The sequence below is a fragment of the Tiliqua scincoides genome, chromosome 1 (genome assembly GCF_035046505.1).
Source record: "Tiliqua scincoides isolate rTilSci1 chromosome 1, rTilSci1.hap2, whole genome shotgun sequence".
Classification (NCBI taxonomy): Eukaryota; Metazoa; Chordata; class Lepidosauria; order Squamata; family Scincidae; genus Tiliqua; species Tiliqua scincoides.
This window is the reverse complement of record NC_089821.1, coordinates 295,702,419-295,720,150: the sequence shown is the minus strand read 5'-3', so window position 1 is coordinate 295,720,150 and position 17,732 is coordinate 295,702,419. Positions and strand designations below refer to the sequence as shown.

The 17,732-nt window shown below is 44.4% G+C and overlaps 1 pseudogene; it reads left to right on the top strand.

The window, feature by feature from the left end:
• The first annotated feature begins 5,711 nt into the window (after positions 1 to 5,711).
• Positions 5,712 to 5,831, top strand: LOC136638212 (5S ribosomal RNA; annotated as a pseudogene).
• The last annotated feature ends 11,901 nt before the right edge of the window (positions 5,832 to 17,732 follow it).

The window sequence follows — 17,732 nt, the reverse complement described above, 5'->3', positions numbered from 1 at the left end:
CAGGGAGGTCAGCTTATAAGACTACTGAGAATGATGGCTTGTTGTGCATGCTGGGGAAGGAAGCAATGAGTCACCACTTTGCACTAAGACCTGGGTGGAATGGTAGCTCAGAATAGTGTATATCTGTGTGTGACAAAAGTATTCTCACATTCTCACACCAATCAGTTTTTATTCCTTCATGAGTGTGAAGGCTGAGCACTGGTGCAGAGGCATAACACACCATGGGTGTATGCGTTTGGAGAAGAGTTGCACTATTGCTCACCAGTGATAACTTAGTAACCACGCAATAGGCATTTGTGACATAATCAATCAAGCTTTGGGCTCACATGTTTCCTTCTCCCTTTGGACACGAGGGGAGGAAGCTGTTGACTTATATTTTATAGTTGAGAGCAAGCCATGATCTGTCAGGATATCCAAACTCAGCAAACCCCAGCTTGTTCTAACTACAGTTTGCAAACAAACCAGGATGTGGAACTTGGATTATATGGCATTTGTATGGTACTGACATGAGTTGCTAAAGCAGCTCGATCCTGTTTCCTGTAATTCTTGTACCACTAGTTTTGTACCTACAAGAGATCAGACAAGATCTTAGAATGGTACTTGTGGCAGCAGCAATAGTGGAAAACACCCTTAAAAATTTTGTTCTGCAGTCCAATAAGATATTCTGTTACATCTGGATTGATTTTCTCCTTAGTGACCTAGAGCTGCTCAAACAGCCCAGCTCTGGTCATGGCTGACTTGGGCATACCTTTAAAAAAAAAATCCCTTTGATAGGCTATACATATCTTTTTCTCTCTTTCTCTAAAATTATGACAAAAGGAAAGTATTTATTACCAGGAAGGCTACACCCCCCCAGGCCAGAACTCGTCATCTTTGATTTAACTTTTAGCTGAAGTTGCTGAATTAAATGCAGTTTTGTTTTTATCTATTTGCATGGAAGGGTTCCAGATAAAACAACAGCTCTAGTGACCTGAGAGCACTTGTATCATGATAATTAGGTTTGAAAACTCATATATTGTTTTCATAAGGCTATTACATTTTCCGTAATTAAATTAAGCAAAAAATAAGGATGCATGGCAATAATATTTATTATTAATACCAGACTCGAAAGGCTTACAACATGCGAAACTGAAGGTAAAGGGGCCTTGAAGACAGGCTGAACTTCAAAACAATGTACAAGACCTGGAGCTTTCAGCAAGTCATTACTGCAGGCATTTAAAAAGAAGCAATGATGGAGTGAAAAATAGTCGGAGTGAACAAGACGGGCTTCTGCTTCCATTTGGAACTGGGCAACTTTTTCTGAGCTGCAACTGCTCTGACTATAACAGCTATTATGCGCTGCCTTTGTTTTAGAATTCTCAATTCCTGGAAACACAATGGCCACATTTTTCGCTTATCCTAAGATAAGGAGGCAGTTGGACCACCACCCCACAACCAAATGTTTCTGCCTACCTGCTGAAATCACCAGGGGAGGTTTGCTCTGTGTTCCACCACTGTCTACGGCAGTGATTTTCAACGTTTTTCTTCTCATGGCACCTCTACTATGGTCTTCACCTCTTATGATGTCACTTCTGGCTTCCGGGAGACTCTTCCGGGTTCTGCGACTCTGTTTTTAGGGCAATTGTCTGTAGTAACAAATTTTCTGTCCCTCTTCCTCCACTGGCTCCTTAGAGGGCCAGATAATTCGTTTCTAGCCTCTCCTGGGGGCTGGGGATAAGAATAGCACCTCAGTTTGGCTGTACCCCTGCTAATTGGGCAAGAGGCACTTTTTCAAGTGGGTGCTCCTCTTTATAGCAGGGGGAGAATAACTGGCCCACCTCACCCCAGCAGTGTCTTTTCTAGTGGCTGTCTGCTTTTTACATCTTTTTAGATTGTGAGCCCTTTTGGGACAGGGAGCCATTAGTTGTTTGATTTTTCTCTGTAAACCGCTTTGTGAACTCTTAGTTGAAAAGCGGTATATAAATACTGTTCATAATAATAATAATAATAATAATAATACTTGTCGTAAGAAGCGACTAAACAGCCACTGGGTAAATGGGACTCATTAGCCTGGGAAGGCAGCTCATCTGAGAGAAGGAAAACTCTGATCCCAAACCTCCACTGCCTTGTGGCTACATCCAGTTATGGAAAAGGCTTTAGGAGTCAACCTCGAGGCAAAATCTGGAGCCGGAGTCCCTGAGGCAGTTCATGGCTGAACACAGTCATGTTCTGGCAACTCCTGCAATGCCGCTGGAACCAACCGTATTGACTTCTGCCTTTCCACTGGACCATTCCAGCGACGTGGAGAGGGGGGATTTGCTGCATGGGTAACAGTCTGTCCTCCATATCTACTTTACCCAGGCTTCGTGCACTGGAGAGGACACTCTATTCCAGAACCACTATTCAGAGTGCGATACCATAGTCTTCCGAGACTGAAGGATGCCAACACACACACGCTGACAGTTGCCCTAGAAACAGAGCTGCAGAATATAGAAGTTTTTTTTCAGTGTTTTCAGTCACTGTGCTCCAAACTCCAGCAGCACACCTGTGGATCTTTCATGGCTCACCGGTTGAAAATCGCTGCTCTGAGGTTGGTGGGTGTGTAGGACATCACCTTCTTGGCTGCGACTACACAAAACAGTATAAGAGCTTTATATTGACTCAGACTGTTGGTCCATCTGTCCCTGCATTGCCTATCCTGATTGGCTGCAGCTATCCAGGTTTCACCCAAGGGTCATTCTTAGTCCTGCTGTAAATGTCAAAGATTGCACCAGGGCCTTCTGCATGGAAAGAACACACACTACTACTGAGCCACAGCCCCTTCCTTCAGAACCGTCTCCTCTGGAAGACCTGTCTGGCATACGTCTTGCTTACTGTGTGGTGGCTGATTCTCACTGGTGTTTTAAACTCTGGTTTTGTGATGGGGAGACACACACATCCCTAAATATTAGGGCTGTCCTCACTGTTGGGCAGCAGTTGAGGATGCAGGGCCCTTAGTAGGGCCCACTGCGAATCCCTGGGAGCATGTCTGTACTCATAGTGTTGGTGTCATTGCGCAGTGGGTCCCTTGGAGCCCATGGCAGGCAGTTTGTCAAGGACCTCCTGAAACCTGGAGCTTGCCCTGCTAAACAATTGAGGCATACAGGGATTGTGAACTAGCTCGCAGACATAACATTTTCACTGTTTCACGTAAGTGCAGACTCAGATGCATTGTGCCAGTGGTTCCCAAACTTACCACTGCAGCTACATCTTTGGAGCTGGAAGTGAGGGAGCTCTGCCAACGTTGGAAAAGGCACTACTAAGAACCACCTATTCCCACAGGCCTTTGATATGTAATAGTAGAGAATTGCTTTCTGGATGGATTCTTTTTGCTGTTGATGCTGCCCTATATGTTTTCTTTTCTTGCTACATTAAAAAAAAACACCTGCTAAGTTTTTTTTCATTAAAGATATTATATTTGGGGGTTTGTATTTTTTTCTTTTTTTGCGCTTTTTAATTGATGGCCTGATTGGGGACTGTAAGGTGGAACATATGTATTTTAAGATAAATAAAAATAAGTGTCAACACTGTTGGCCAGGCTTTGTTTGCTTTGGCTGTGAGGGGTGCTCCAGGGCCTGTTTTTGAATTTTTTTAAAAAACGCAAGAGCTCTGGTTGGCAAGATGAACTGCTTGCAACATGTCTGGTGAAGCCATAGAATGCTTGTGGAAACATGATCTGGCAGAGGACAGAAAGTTCTGTTTCAGCAGCTCCTTTGTGTGCAGACTGGAGAGGACTATGCCCCCTATCTAGTTTGTGTATTCACAGAGAGATAAAGCTTGCAGGTAAGGCTGCTTATTCTGCCATGAGCATTGGTCATCAGAGGTGGAGTCAGGGGTTGGTTGACTAGGTGAAACACTAGCCAATGTGTCAGGCCCATCAGGGGGCATACCTGCTCACGCTGCCCCTGAACCCTCCGTACTTGTGGCAGTGGTCGCACCCAATGTGTCCTCAAGAGGCAGGCAGAGGGTACCATGGTGGGGTCCAGTGCTGGGCTTTGATCCAGTACCCCCAGCAATCTGGTGCCAATTATTAGCCATGATAACTACATGGAACCTCCATGTTCAGAGGCAGTATGCCATAGAATACTACAGGCTTCTGCCTTCATGCCCTGCACATAAAGACTCACTGCAAGCATCAAGTTGACCACTCTGAGGAATGGCATGGCGGATTAGTTGGTCTGCTCCAGAAAGTCTCTTGGCTTCTTATAGATTCTACTTCGTTGTTCAGTTAAGAGTACAAGTACTCCCTCTCCCAATTTCTAGTGTTTCATCCAATGAGCTCAAGCACATGGGGTGACTGAAAAGAACTAGGTACGAATCCTTAAAATATTAAGTATTAATGTTGTATTGCTACAGTTATACCAACTTACTTGCCACCTACCTACTGGCTTTCTCCCAGCCCAAGCATCATCTCTCCAGGCAAGATCTGAAGATGTATGCTAACATAACCTTGTTGAAGTTAAGCAGGTTTGGGGTTGGTCGGTGTCTAGATGGGAGAACATTTGGAAGCCTTCTGTATACACCACCTGAATTCCATGGGAGGTCAGTGGGATAGAAATGAATATTAGGCAAGAGGCTGTATCAGGCTTTTAATTGTTGTAAACTGCAGTACCCATGCTCTAAATTATGCTGGTTGACAGCAAATATTTAATACAACTATTAATAATGGAAGCTAATCAGCTAATAATTGAGGCATTTATTAGCTAACTGAAGGTAATAATTGAAGTGAATGTCAAACATTCAGAAGCAAGGACATTTCACGTTTTAATGTGTTTCATTTCTAAGTGCCAACTAGCTAAGTGGAAAATAGTAAGTAATTTAATGTGTTCCTCATTATTACTGTAACGCTTGTTAAATCTTCCAAGAAATCAAATTAACTATAAGGTATATTTCAGCCCTTGACTTTACACTGGACATTCTTTAGGAGACAATCAAGGCAGTGAGGGCTGAAAGGGGCACAACTGTGAAAAAAAATAGCTTTGGTGTGCTGTTGAGGAACCCTCTCTGGGCGAGGTCTTGTACATCAATCAACCAGAACTAATCTAATGGTAAACATATACTGTAAAGGCAACAGGGCTGCTCAATCCTCTTAGCTTTAATTAAATACCTCTGAGAGATTTTTTTTTTTAAACCACTAAATGGGATTAATTATCAAATGTGCTTCGTATTTGTAGCAAAATTGTTTGCAGTTTGGGCTGTGCCCTTTCAACTCAAGGAGCAAAGAATCAAATGGCTCAGCAGAAAGGAGGCATACATCTCTGGGCTGCGCAATGGTGTTGTCAGAGTTATTCTGAAAGTAAGTACAGTATAAAAAACAGATCAGGTCTCGATCCTGCAGGAAGGTTGGTCAGCCGGTAAAATAAGCAGCTGCTTTGTCAATCAACAATATTACTTGACATTTGTGCAGCATGTTTGTGTGAGCAAGGCATAACATGAATATTATCCTGATTTAGCCATAGAACACACCTGTAAGATAAGCATGTATTATTATTCCCATTTTGCAGCTGGAAAGATGAGGTTGAGAGGCTTATCTGACACCACCCGGTGTGTTCATAGCAGAGATGCTATAGCATTCAGGCCAGGGAAGTCTGAATTCACAGTTCAGTCTCTCAGGGCTGAACCCTATCTGGGCTTTGCATTGCTGGATCTAGCATTCTGGCAGTGCAAGGCCCTTTATAGTGGCACAAAAGCTGGGCCACAGCAACTGCTACCCTGCACATGCCCAATCTCATCTGATCTTGGAAGCTAAGCAGGGTCAGGCCTGGTTAGTACTTGGATGGGAGACCGCCTGGGAATACTGGGTGCTGTAGGCTTATACCATAGTCTTTCGAGACTGAAGGTTGCCAACCAAAAGCTGGGCTGCCAACACATGCTTCTAGGCTGCTGAGGCAAATGGGAAACACACACAGCAGTTCCCAGAAGCTCAGCTGTTTCTAGTAAGTTGGCAGCGGGGCCACATCATGGATGGGAAAGGGGACAGCAGGGGGAATTTTGGGGTGGATATATGGAAATATTTCCCCTTCTTCTTCCAGGCCTCCTGATTGCCCCTCCAACCATTGGATGCAGTGTGTGCCCCATTGGCATGGCTGCATTGTTATCAATGGTGGTGGATAGGACTGGACTGTCACTCACTAAGCAACAACTCTCAACTAGGTGGGGGTGGTGGAGGAGGACTCCTCTCCTGTCCATACCTCCCCTCCAGGGCACTTCCTGTCCATACCTCCCCTCCAGGGCACTTCCAGTTGAGGTGTTTGGAATTCTCACACCCTCCTACATTTGCTCTTTCTGTGGCATTCACCATTGTCCCATAGCAATTCTTCTATGCATCATCCACTTGTGTGGACTGTAAGCACCCGAACCCAGCTGTATCTACTGCAGCGTGGAAGCCCTACAATTCCATATCTTAGTGCAAGAGAGAAACAGGGAGTAGTGGCATCACTAGGGGTGTGGGGAGGGGGTGCAGGCCACACTGGGTGATGCGCACAGGGGGGTGACACTGCTACTGGCCAAAATTTTTAAAATTTTGGTATTTTCGAATCATGCCATCATGTTATATATCATTTGATGTGTAATTTCTTGCAGAATACAATGAAACAAGCTGTGTTGAAATAACTATTCTATCAAAAGTTGTAACCAAAAAACCAGTGGGATGTTGCTCCACCCACTGCATGGGAGGAGATCCATCATGGGGGTGACGCGCTGGCCTCTTGAACTGGGTGCAAACTGTAGTGATGCCACTGACAGAGACTGACTAATACTATAAGGAACATTCCTGGAAAGAACTGGCTAGTACAACTGCAACTAATTTTTCAGGGTTAATCAGGTACAATCCCAGCTGCCCAATTTGGCAGTGGAATCCTGGGTGCTCAATTCCCCATCTGCTTCCAAATTCTACATGTGCAGATGTTGGCATCCTTCAGTCTCGGAAGACTATGGTGTCACACTCTGAATGGTGGTTCTGGAACAGAGTGTCCTCTCCAGTGCGCGAAGCCTGGGTAAAGTAGGTATGGAGGATAGGCTGTTACCCATGCAGCAAATCCCCCCTCTCCACGTCGCTGAAATGGTCCAATGGAAAGGCAGAGGCCAATACGGTTGGTTCCAGCGGCATTGCAGGAGTTGCCAGAACGTGACTGTGTTCAGGGACTCCGGCTCCGGATTTTGCCTCAAAGCCTTTTGCCTCCTGATTTTGCCTCCTGAAGCCTTTTCCATAGCTGGATGTAGCCACAAGGCAGTGGAGGTTTGGGATCAGAGTTTTCCTTCTCTCAGATGAGCTGCCTTCCCAGGCTGACGAGTCCCATCTACCCGGTGGCTGTTTAGTCGCCTCTTACGACAAGTACAGCCAAACCGAGGGCCTATTCTCATCCCCAGCCCCCATGTGCAGATGCCTGCTGTCATATGTGTGAAGTCCCTAGCTGAACTGGTTTACAGTTAAAACAGTTGGTATACATTCTCCAGCTTTGACCTTGGGAGTTGCACTTGTGTCCTCCATTTGCAACAGAACCATTACACAAATTCCAATTAACTCCTATGGGTGATTTAGCATCTGCTTATTTGCTTCTCTTATGTTCCTCAGGATGGTGTGAATGTCCTCCTAAGTGACAAAGGATTATTTCTACCCCCTGAATAGTGACGTTTACACAGCTTAAGATAGTAAAGCCTGAATCTGACATCTTTTCAGAATTGCATAATTAGTTCTCCCCTTAAGGATTGTTGCAACTTTTAGTCTGCTATGTAGATGATTGATTTGGAGAAGCCTGGAATAAGGGTTGAGAACTGAAAGGCCCTTGCAAGCCCATCAGTGCATCCCATGTAAATATTTGCATCATGGAACTATAATAAACATGCAAGCAAGGAAGAGGCTAGGACCGGCCTTAGGAGCTATGGGGCCCAACTGGAAACATTTTTTGTGGGGCCCCAGGTTCACTGCTGAGGTCTGTAGAATCTTAGAGGTATAAAAAAAAAATATTATAGACTTTATATCTCCATGGTAGAATGGAAAACAATTAAAATGAGTGCTTAAAAAGTGCATGTGAGTTAATTGACCAAATGGATCTAAGCACAGTTTAATATAAAATTTAATTCAAGACTAGATTACCTTAGCATGCCCCCCCCTTAGGCAAGAGGCCCAATTGCTTTGGGAGCAATTGGTCCAATTGGCTCAAAGCCAGCTCTGAAAGAGGCTGCCTATGGATAGCAAATAAAGCGTCCCAAGCCTGGCATTAAAGGTTAGTAGCTGGCTATGCCACAAAAGGCTAAGCTGTCAGGGCTGTTTTCTATATCATACATTAGCAAACCAGGGTTGGCCATCAAGTATATACTTGAGAAGCAGCCCTAGTAGATCCCAGCTCTCTGGTGAGTGCACCTGTTTTTCAACACTCATCTATTGCATTCTCACTTTACGTTTTCAGGAGTACAGTTAATCTTCAGTGTACAGCTACAAAAATTTAATGTGAGAACCGACCTTCCACTGTTGGGGTCACATTACATTTGCATTGTTGAGTTTATTGAACTGGGTGTTCTCTGTGCGTTTCTTGTGCATGCACTGCAGGGGGGGGTGTGTGAAGGTTCTGTAGAGCCCGATTGAGAGCTCTCACCTGTTTCACTGCACCTGCAAGGTTCTGGATGATGTTGTCATTATTTTATAATGAAGAAAGTTACAACCATATACCTTTACAGCCAGAGTCCGTGTCGTGGGTCAACATCAATGGGTAGCTCCCAAGGGTCCTCAAACTCCTGATCTCTGGACTCATTACTTTGCTATAGCAGTGGCACAGTAACTTTCTTGGGGCCTACTCTGAACCATGGAACTGGCAATGATCAGAGCTGTAACTAGGGCAGAGTCTGAGAGGCACTTGACCCAGGTGCTACGACAAGGGGAGACACGCATTACTGCACCTCAGGCTCTGCCCTAGTTATGGAGGAAATGCTGGTGGCTTGATGCCTCCTTTTCTTCTCCTGTGGAGGCTCCCCTTTAAACATTCAGCCTGTCAGAAAGGTGAGATTTCAGCTATAGTGGTCGGCAACCTTCAGTCTCGAAAGACTATGGTATAAGCCTACAGCACCCAGTATTCCCATGCGGTCTCCCATCCAAGTACTAACCAGGCCTGATCCTGCTTAGCTTCCGAGATCAGGCATGTGCAGGGTAAAGCCTATCTGAACACAGGAAGTGAAGGAGTCCAACAGACCTTCCCAGGAAAGTGCCCCCACCAAAAAGACCCTGTTCCTTGTACCTGCACATTGTATCTCTAATAGTAACAGGATACAGGGCAGAGCCTCCGAAGCCTGTCAACAGGTTTATATGGGGTGGATTCTTGAGTTGTCCTGGCCTTATGCCATTTGGGGCTTTCAAAGTTAATAGCAACATACTGATTGGAAAGGTGAACTGGGAAATACATACTGTACATGTCTTGTTTTCGAATCAAGGAAGGTGTGCCTTCCATTTAATCCAGAAGCAAAAAGTGCAAGATATTGACAAGTTGGGAAACACTTTTAGAAGAATCCTTTTACCCATGAAAGTCAAGAGTACAAACCCTACTATAGTCTATTATCATCTCTGTCCAGCTGTTTCGAATACACTGTCCTCCAACATAGTACCTTGGTGGAGAGATTTGCAAAACCCAGCTGTTCAAAAGATGTGTTTGCGATCCATCCAAAATAAAGCACTGGTGAAAGCACCAGTTGCCATTATTAATGACTAGGGAGGCTGCTGACATCCCCTTACATGAAAGCATGTTTTTGATTTTTGATTTTGTTTTTTTTAAAAAATGACTGTTACAATGTATTTGAGTCAGGAAGAACAAGTCAATGTGCTCCTAACATGCAGCCAAGAGTCTTGATGGTCACAGTTGGTGGTCTGGAACTGGGGGTAGGAGGGGTATTTGAGTACCCTTTGCTCAGGCTAAACTTCATTTGAGTTCAATAGAAATATAAGGCCAAAGGAAGAGGGTCAGAATCTAGCCTCATGCAGAGAATGGAAGTATGTAAAACTAATTATCCTCCTATTGAGATCGCCTCCCTGACCATTCTCCCCTCTTCCTTGCCCCATCTTAGTTTTTTTCATTAAGGTAATTAATTGCTACATTCCCAGTAACACATAGATTGGGGCTTTGGGATTAAGGTACCTGATTGAGTAGTTAATACCAAGTGTAAACACATCGGGTGTTCCTGTTAAGCATGGTTTTTCTTACTAGGAAAAATAATAGGTCCACTAAGAAACATTTAAATACAGTACTTGGGGGGTTTCTTGTGCGTGTGTGCGTGCGTGTGTGTGTAACTCTAGTTGATTCCAATCGCTTGTGACTCTGCTGTGACATACTTTAGAGTATTAATTTATATACAGTTTGATTTCTTTAGATGAATGTTAACTTCAGTTACTTTGCTTTTTTTCCAAGAAAGAAATTGTTTGGAAAAGGTGGGGAAGAGAAGGCGAGACAGAAGGAGGGAGGGAGGGAGGGAGAGAGAGAGAGCAATACGTATATTAGAAACATGAGTAGGTGCCCCAACTTGTCCATCAGTCTTGGCATCATTTTATTTATACATTTTCTAAAGGATTAGGCATAATCAGTTCCAGAGGATGTGCTCAGGAGCACAGGCTACATCTACTTTCTTGGCAACCGACCTGAATATGTTATACCATCTCACACAGCACAGCTTTAATACTGCGTAATAGACGGCTCGGAGGAGACGGTGTTAATGTTTTAAATTGGGTGGAAGCATTAGTTAATCTAGCCCGTGTTACTATAAACGGCAGCAAAATCAGGGTTTAATCTGAGTGATTGTTCAAAGGGGTGTGGGGAGCTTGGCCAAGGCCTAATTCTGAAGCATGTGGTGTACTAAGAGAATGCCTTTGAGCATGTGCAAAGTCTCATTCTGCCTTTAGTAAGGGATAATCAGTACAGCCTCCCCCACATTTATTAGGGGGCAAGCATTGGTTTCTAGGAGACGGCAGAAGGGGGCGGCAGAGGATGAGATGGTTAGATAGTATCACAGAGGCAATGAACATGAATTTGGACAAACTCCAGAAGTTAGTGGTAGATGGGAGGGCCTGGTGTGTTGTGGTCCATGGGGTCATGAAGAGTCGGACTTGACTTAACAACAAATTGGTTCCTAGAACCCAAGACCAGGCACCTTTTTTCAGGCCAGGGCTTGTTTTGGATAATAATTGGTAAGAATGAGGACATCATTGGAGACCTCCTGGATCAGGCTAAAGGTCCATCTAGACCAGATGTTTCCCACAGTGGTCACCCAGATGTCACCAGGAGGAAGCCCGTGCAAAGACATGAGGGCCATCACCCCCCACCATGGCTTGTCCCCAGCACCTGGTATTCAGAGGTATGAAGGTTCTGTATCTGAATATGGAGGTTCTGTTTAGCTATCCAGGCTAATGGCTGTTGCAACAGACCTTATTTGTATCTTCCTATATTAAAGCTTTCTAAAGTAGTGAAACCATCATATCTTGGGTGGCAGTAAACTGCACAAATTAATTTTTTTTTGTATTGAAATACATTTCTGTCGCTCCTAAATCTACTACCAGTCAGTTTCATTGGGTTCTAGTGTTAGTGAGTTACCCTAAGTTCTAGTGTTCTCTCTCTCTCTCTCTCTCTCTCTCTCTCTCTCTCTCTCTCTCTGATTAAAGTGCCACCCAGGGCCAGGTTTGCAGTTTGCTGCTCCAGAATGTCGCCACCCCCACCTTTGCATCGGGGGGGGGGTTCTCCCAGCCCATTCGGCCTCTGGAAGGCCTAAAACCCCACTTCTGACTTTCTGGCAAAAACCAGAAGTGATATTTTAGGCCCTTAGAAGGTCTTTGGAGGGCCTGGGAGGGTCCTTCTGAACCTTTTAAGAAGACTTCTAAGGTCCGAAAACTGGGAGTGGGGTTTTAGGCCTCCCGGAGGCCTCCGTATATGGCCTCCGTGCAAGGCGCTACAGGAGGGGTAGCATGGGGGAGTGGATAGTGGCATGGTGGCACCCCTTCCCCTGTGCTGCCAATGGCATTTGCAACCCTTGTGTCCCCCTCCCCAGATATGCCAGTGTCCTGTGCACATTCAGAGCACAGCTTCCTCAGTACAATAGGTCTAGTCTGCACATGCAGCAGAATGAGCTGGTAGCCAGAGGTGAAAGAATTTTGCGCAGTACTGGTTGAGGCTCAGGTGTTTGGGGCAGAAAACTATTCCACAGTGTTCCCTGATGTAGATCCCACAACCCTCAGCAAGTTAAAAAAAACACAACAAAATCAAAGCATCTAGCACAGTAGTTCTCAAACCTTTAGCACTGGGACCCACTTTGTAGAATGAGAATCTGTCAGGATCCACCGGAAGTGATGTCATCAACCAGGAAAACTTTTAATAAACCTAGGCTGCAATCTTACCCACACTTACCCAGGAGTAAGTCCCATTGACTATCATTGTTAAAAGCATATACATTGTAGCCTTTTAAAAGTACAGATCTTCCCAAATGCAGTCACATACCATGTTGGCATCAAGCCTAATATACTAAAAATAAAATATTTAAACGAATGGGGACCCACCTGAAATTGGCTCACAACCCACTTAGTGGGTCCCAACCCACAATTTGAGAATCACTGATCTAGCACATCGAAAACAGCCTATGTAAAAAACTTTCCTAGTGCGCTAGCAGGTAGATTGTTTCCTGTATATACTAATCTAGCTAAGAGAGCAATAAAAACAATATTCTGTACTTGTGTTCTTTAGTGGTTCAACCCATTTTTCCACCTCAGTCTCTATACCTTATTCCTGCAGTTTTCAAACTTGCAGGGAGTTTGAATCCCGCAGTAAGTCTTTGTGGGGGCGGGGGGAGGCAGTGGCGCGATCCCCAGGATCGCGCCGCTCAGGGGGGCTGCAGGGGCTTTGTGCACTTGCCCAAGCCCCCTGCAGCCCCCCAGGGATGCGGGGAGCCCTGCGCGACCTTCGGCAGGGCTCCCCAGGTCAGGGAAGGGGACAGCGGAGCGATCGCGCCCCGCTCCACTAAACAGGAAGCGGTGCGCGATCACTCCACGTTCCCTTTTGACCAGGCTGCAGGGACTGGGGTACACACTCCAGTCCCTGCAGCAGCCGTCCCTGCCTGCGAGGAGCTGGGCACGAGCACCTGCAGGGTTCCCTGGGTCATGGAAAGTGAGAGTGGGGCTATCACGCTCCGCCTCCGCAAAACGGGAAGATGCCCCAGTTTGAATACCACTGCCTTATTCTGATGCATGTGTAGACCAGGCCTAAACAGAGAGTCCCTGCACATGAGGAATTAGGGGAAAGAATGAGTGGGTGCTGTCTCCAGGCAGACTTGGTCTCTCAAATGTCTTCATACAGTATAGTATTGAAACTCTAGTGGGGTGAAAACTTTCAACTTAGAAAGTTTGGCTTCCCAGCAGGTTTGGTCCCCAGTCATCTCTCCTTTTAGAAGTTGACGTGGGCTGCACGTGCAGCAGAATGAGATGGCAGAATAGATAGTACAATGCCAAGTTCCTCATCAGTGTTCCTCAAACCACTTGGTGGGTCATGACCCCATTTCTGGTGGGTCCAGCAGAACCGCCAATGAAAACACAGGGGATGGAAAGATCAGATAACTAATTGCCTCAAGCCCTGAGGCTATTCAAAAATAGGAGAGCTGCTAACTGCCCTGCAAAGAGCTGAGCTTCTGCAGTTTTCAAGGAACTGAGCTGCAGTTTGAAAGTTTGGGTAAATATAGGAAGAACAATGTTTGAGCGTCTTTTTTCTGGTGTGATTTTTTTCCCCAAGTACATCAACGACAGGTAGTTGGGGCAGGTGAAGGCTGGGTCACATAATGAAGCCCCTCAAGCCTTGAGGCTATTCATGAAGGTTGCCTCACTATGAGAACAGGATTGAGTTTTTGTCCAATCAATCAATCAATCAATCAATCAATCAATCAATCAATCAATCAATCAATCAATCAAATATTACTTATAAATAAATAATTATTTCTTTCTAGATCACCTTTTTAAAGTCTCATAAAGCTAGGTGGGTCCCGATAGGGTGTCATTTTAAAAAGTGGGTCCCAGTGCTAAAATGTTTGAGAACCACTGCTATATATCATAAAGGTAGGGACTATAGCTCAGTGGTAGACTGCTTGCTTTGCCCACCAAATTTCCTGGTTCAATCCCTGATCATACTGGGCAAGATTCCTGTTGGAAACCTCCTCCTAGAAAACTACTGCTTGTCAGGGACCAGTGGTCTGATTTAGCAGGCAGCATCATATATTAGAAAAACAAACAAAATCTTCCCTGTAAGTTGAAGCTAGCGCTGCAGGCTAGACTAGACTCTTTCTCTCTGAGAATGGAAGAGAAAGGGAATGTGGCTTCTACCATCACTACAGCATTATAACTGAGAAGGGAGTGAGGGCAAAGAGTGGGTGGAGTAGGATCCTGTGACCTTCTTATTGATGTGCACTAACCAACCAATATTATGGCTGCAGGCATCTGACTTATTGTGTTGAATGGGGTATCCTCTGTTTTCCAGAAGTGACACCTGAGACAGAAAACAGAAATTATGTGCTTCCTCTGAGACACACTCTTTGCATGTGTGTCCATGTCAAAAGCTCTTACGGTTCTTTGTCGTAGTAAAAGTGAGTTAACCAGCACTACGAAAAGGTACACAGTGGGTAAACTGAAGCATGTCATTGTTTTAACCAGAAAGCAAATCATGTTTTTATTTAGGACTGATTTAATATCACTGGGAGAAGGAACAAGCAAAATTGTTCAGGGGCACATGAATGTAAAAAAAAAAAAATTAGCAAAATTTATGACCATTTAATGAAATAGGTAACATTTGTGTCTTTCTTTAGAGGAGTGATTGGTTTTTAACATGGCATTTGCCTAAAGAAATGTTACTGTTGATTGAAATAATGCAATTTCATATCTAAAACGCTGAGACAAGGAAGCATGTCTATTTCACTTGTGTTTGCTGAAACCCAATCCACAGGAAAAGATTTTATAACAGAATTGGAGCTTAAATTTCATTTGCTGATTTAATAAAAACTAACAGGATGGATTTGGGGATATTTCATTAATCTTTCTTTCCTTTCAGTGAAAAGGAAATTAAGTTCAATCTAGTTCAAACTCCGCTTCACCATCCTACAATAGACTGCCAATGTCCATTTTCTCTCTGGCAAGTTAAAACCTAATTAGTCACAGAAAATTCTTCCCTGATCCTGTCACTCCTAGGCAGGCAAAGATTGAACTTCAGACAAAGGATTCCAATGCACAGTTGCTTAGCTTTGCCTCTTTGTTAATGTATGTTCCTTATGCAGCAACCCATGACCTGGTCTGGAAGCAATGAATTCACATGCAACAACATAATCACATATAACTACAGTTTCCATACTTTATAATCTGTGCAAACAGTGCATGGAAATTGCTGTTTATGACATCAGAAAGAGAAATGAGCACCTCACATAAATTCATGCACTGGTGCATAAATATGGCTAGTTTCATCATTCCCCCCTCTTTTAAAACCAACTACAGACTCCTCTGGTTATATGACCTTAAACTAGATTATCAACTGGACACAGTTGAGGTGTAGGGCAGAAAACTAGTTCCATGAGCTGGACCTTGCTAGCTAGTTTCCAGTTCTCTGAAGAGCTGTTCATGATCCAGCCATGGTGTCATGCGCAGAATATGGGATGAAAGATCAGTGCTGGCCTGGAATGTGATGAAGCTGTTGCTTCTTCAATCATGTAGCTGTCAACTCAATTCATAGTTCTCATGTCAATGCAAGGCTGCAAAATGGATTCAAATTCTCAAGTAGGTGATAAATTGCATCTTGCTTGTGCATTACTCAGTGATACACTACTAAACATAGAGCTGCATCCATGTGGTCAGATGTTGACAGAATAAATACTCTATAGAGTTTGATCTGTAATGGCCCATTGACACATGTATATTGTTACTTAATGTTTCAGCTGTTCTTCAGCCATTCTTACATTATCTTCAACTGTAAGAAAATGAAGGTGAGTTCACACATGCGAGTTCATCATCTAACTTGCATGTGTGAACTCACTCTCATTGTCTTACAGTATAATCCTGTATTCAATGGGCCTGACTCTCAGATAGGAGTGCAGAGGATTGCAGCCATAGACTGTGGGTTCTTCAACAATCTGCCCCTTTCAATTGAAATGGTGTTAATATGCCCTTGGGGTAGGGTGGCTATAAATAAAAATTATACACCTTCTGAGCCCCACATTACCTGCTGAAGTGGGTGCTCCTTTTTTTAGCAGGGGGAGAGTAACTGGCCCATCTCACCCCAGCAGTGTCTGTTCTAGTGGCTGTCTGCTGGTATTCTTTTGCATCTTTTTAGATTGTGAGTCTTTTTGGGACAGGGAGCCATTTAGTTATTTGATTTTTCTCTGTAAACTGCTTTGTGAACTTTTAGTTGAAAAGCGGTATATAAAGACTGTTAATAATAATTAATAATAACTGGGAAGTGTAGACACAAAAAAGTGCTATGGGTATAGCTTCAAAGGCCAGATTTCTGTATCCAGCACTCAGAACGATTAAGTATAGAGTTCAGGACACTGACATGGGAACCACATGTGCAGTGTTCAACAGATGGTCAACACCTGTCAGCTTTGACAGTGCCAGTCACCTGTTTGCAGTGGGAGTTAGACTCTCCATCTCAAACAGATTATCAGCATAGTCAAAGCTAATAGTGCACTACTGGTCATCTGCTGGGCAATAATGGGCTCACAGGTAAATCTGATCATTGTCATATTTAAGAGACTAATAGGGCCCAATCCTATCCAACTTTCCTGCACTGATGCAGCTGTGATGCAGCCCCAAGGTAAGGGAACAAACATTCCCTTACCTTGAAGTGGCCTCTGTAACTCCCCATCACCAACACCACCCAGTGGTGGACTTACCCTTTGCCAATCCCGGGGCAAAGGTCTGCTACGCTGCCCCGCCACGTTCTATGCTGCCCCCTACACGCTATGTTGCCCCCCAACCTTCAAAGCGCAATGGAGCCTCAAACAACTCTAGGACTGACTGGGGAAGCCTTCTGAGGCTTCCCTGTGGTCTTAAACTGTACTTCCGGAAAACCGGACATATAGTTTCCGACTGCCTCAGGAGCCTCAGTAAGGCTTCCCGTGCAGTCCTAGAGTCAGGCAGGCTCAGCGCCCAGGGAATTTGCCCTGTTTGCCCAGCACTATGTTTGCTGCTGCCACCACCACTACAGGATGCAGCACACACCTGTTGGGATGGCTATTAAAGTGCTGGAAAGTTGGATAGGACTGAGCCGTAAATATATACCTTGAACTATTTGATTTATTTTCTGATAACGTGACATTAAAAATATTCCAAATTTTCAGTTGTTTGGACTTTAATTTCTATTGGCTCTGATTTAGGTGACTCCTACTAATACTATCCTATTGATGGAAATAATGGGGGGTGGGGGTGGGGAAAGAAATACGCAAGGGAATTTATGCACCATCCTTCTTTTTGCCACAGGAAGTAGTGATGGCATCTTGCCTGGATGCCAGCAGGACTCTTCTTATATTCTTATGTTCCAAATGGATTATGTTTGTTTCCCCTTGAAACTGTCTATAGTCTAAAAGAATGGTTTGTAGTGAACCCAGAAGAATGCTGGTGAAAAAACCCACTTTTTGCACGTAATCACAAACATGCTGATGCAAGGTGAATCCATTCACATGACCCACAACCGAGCATGCTGAAACTGAGTTGCAAAAAAACAACA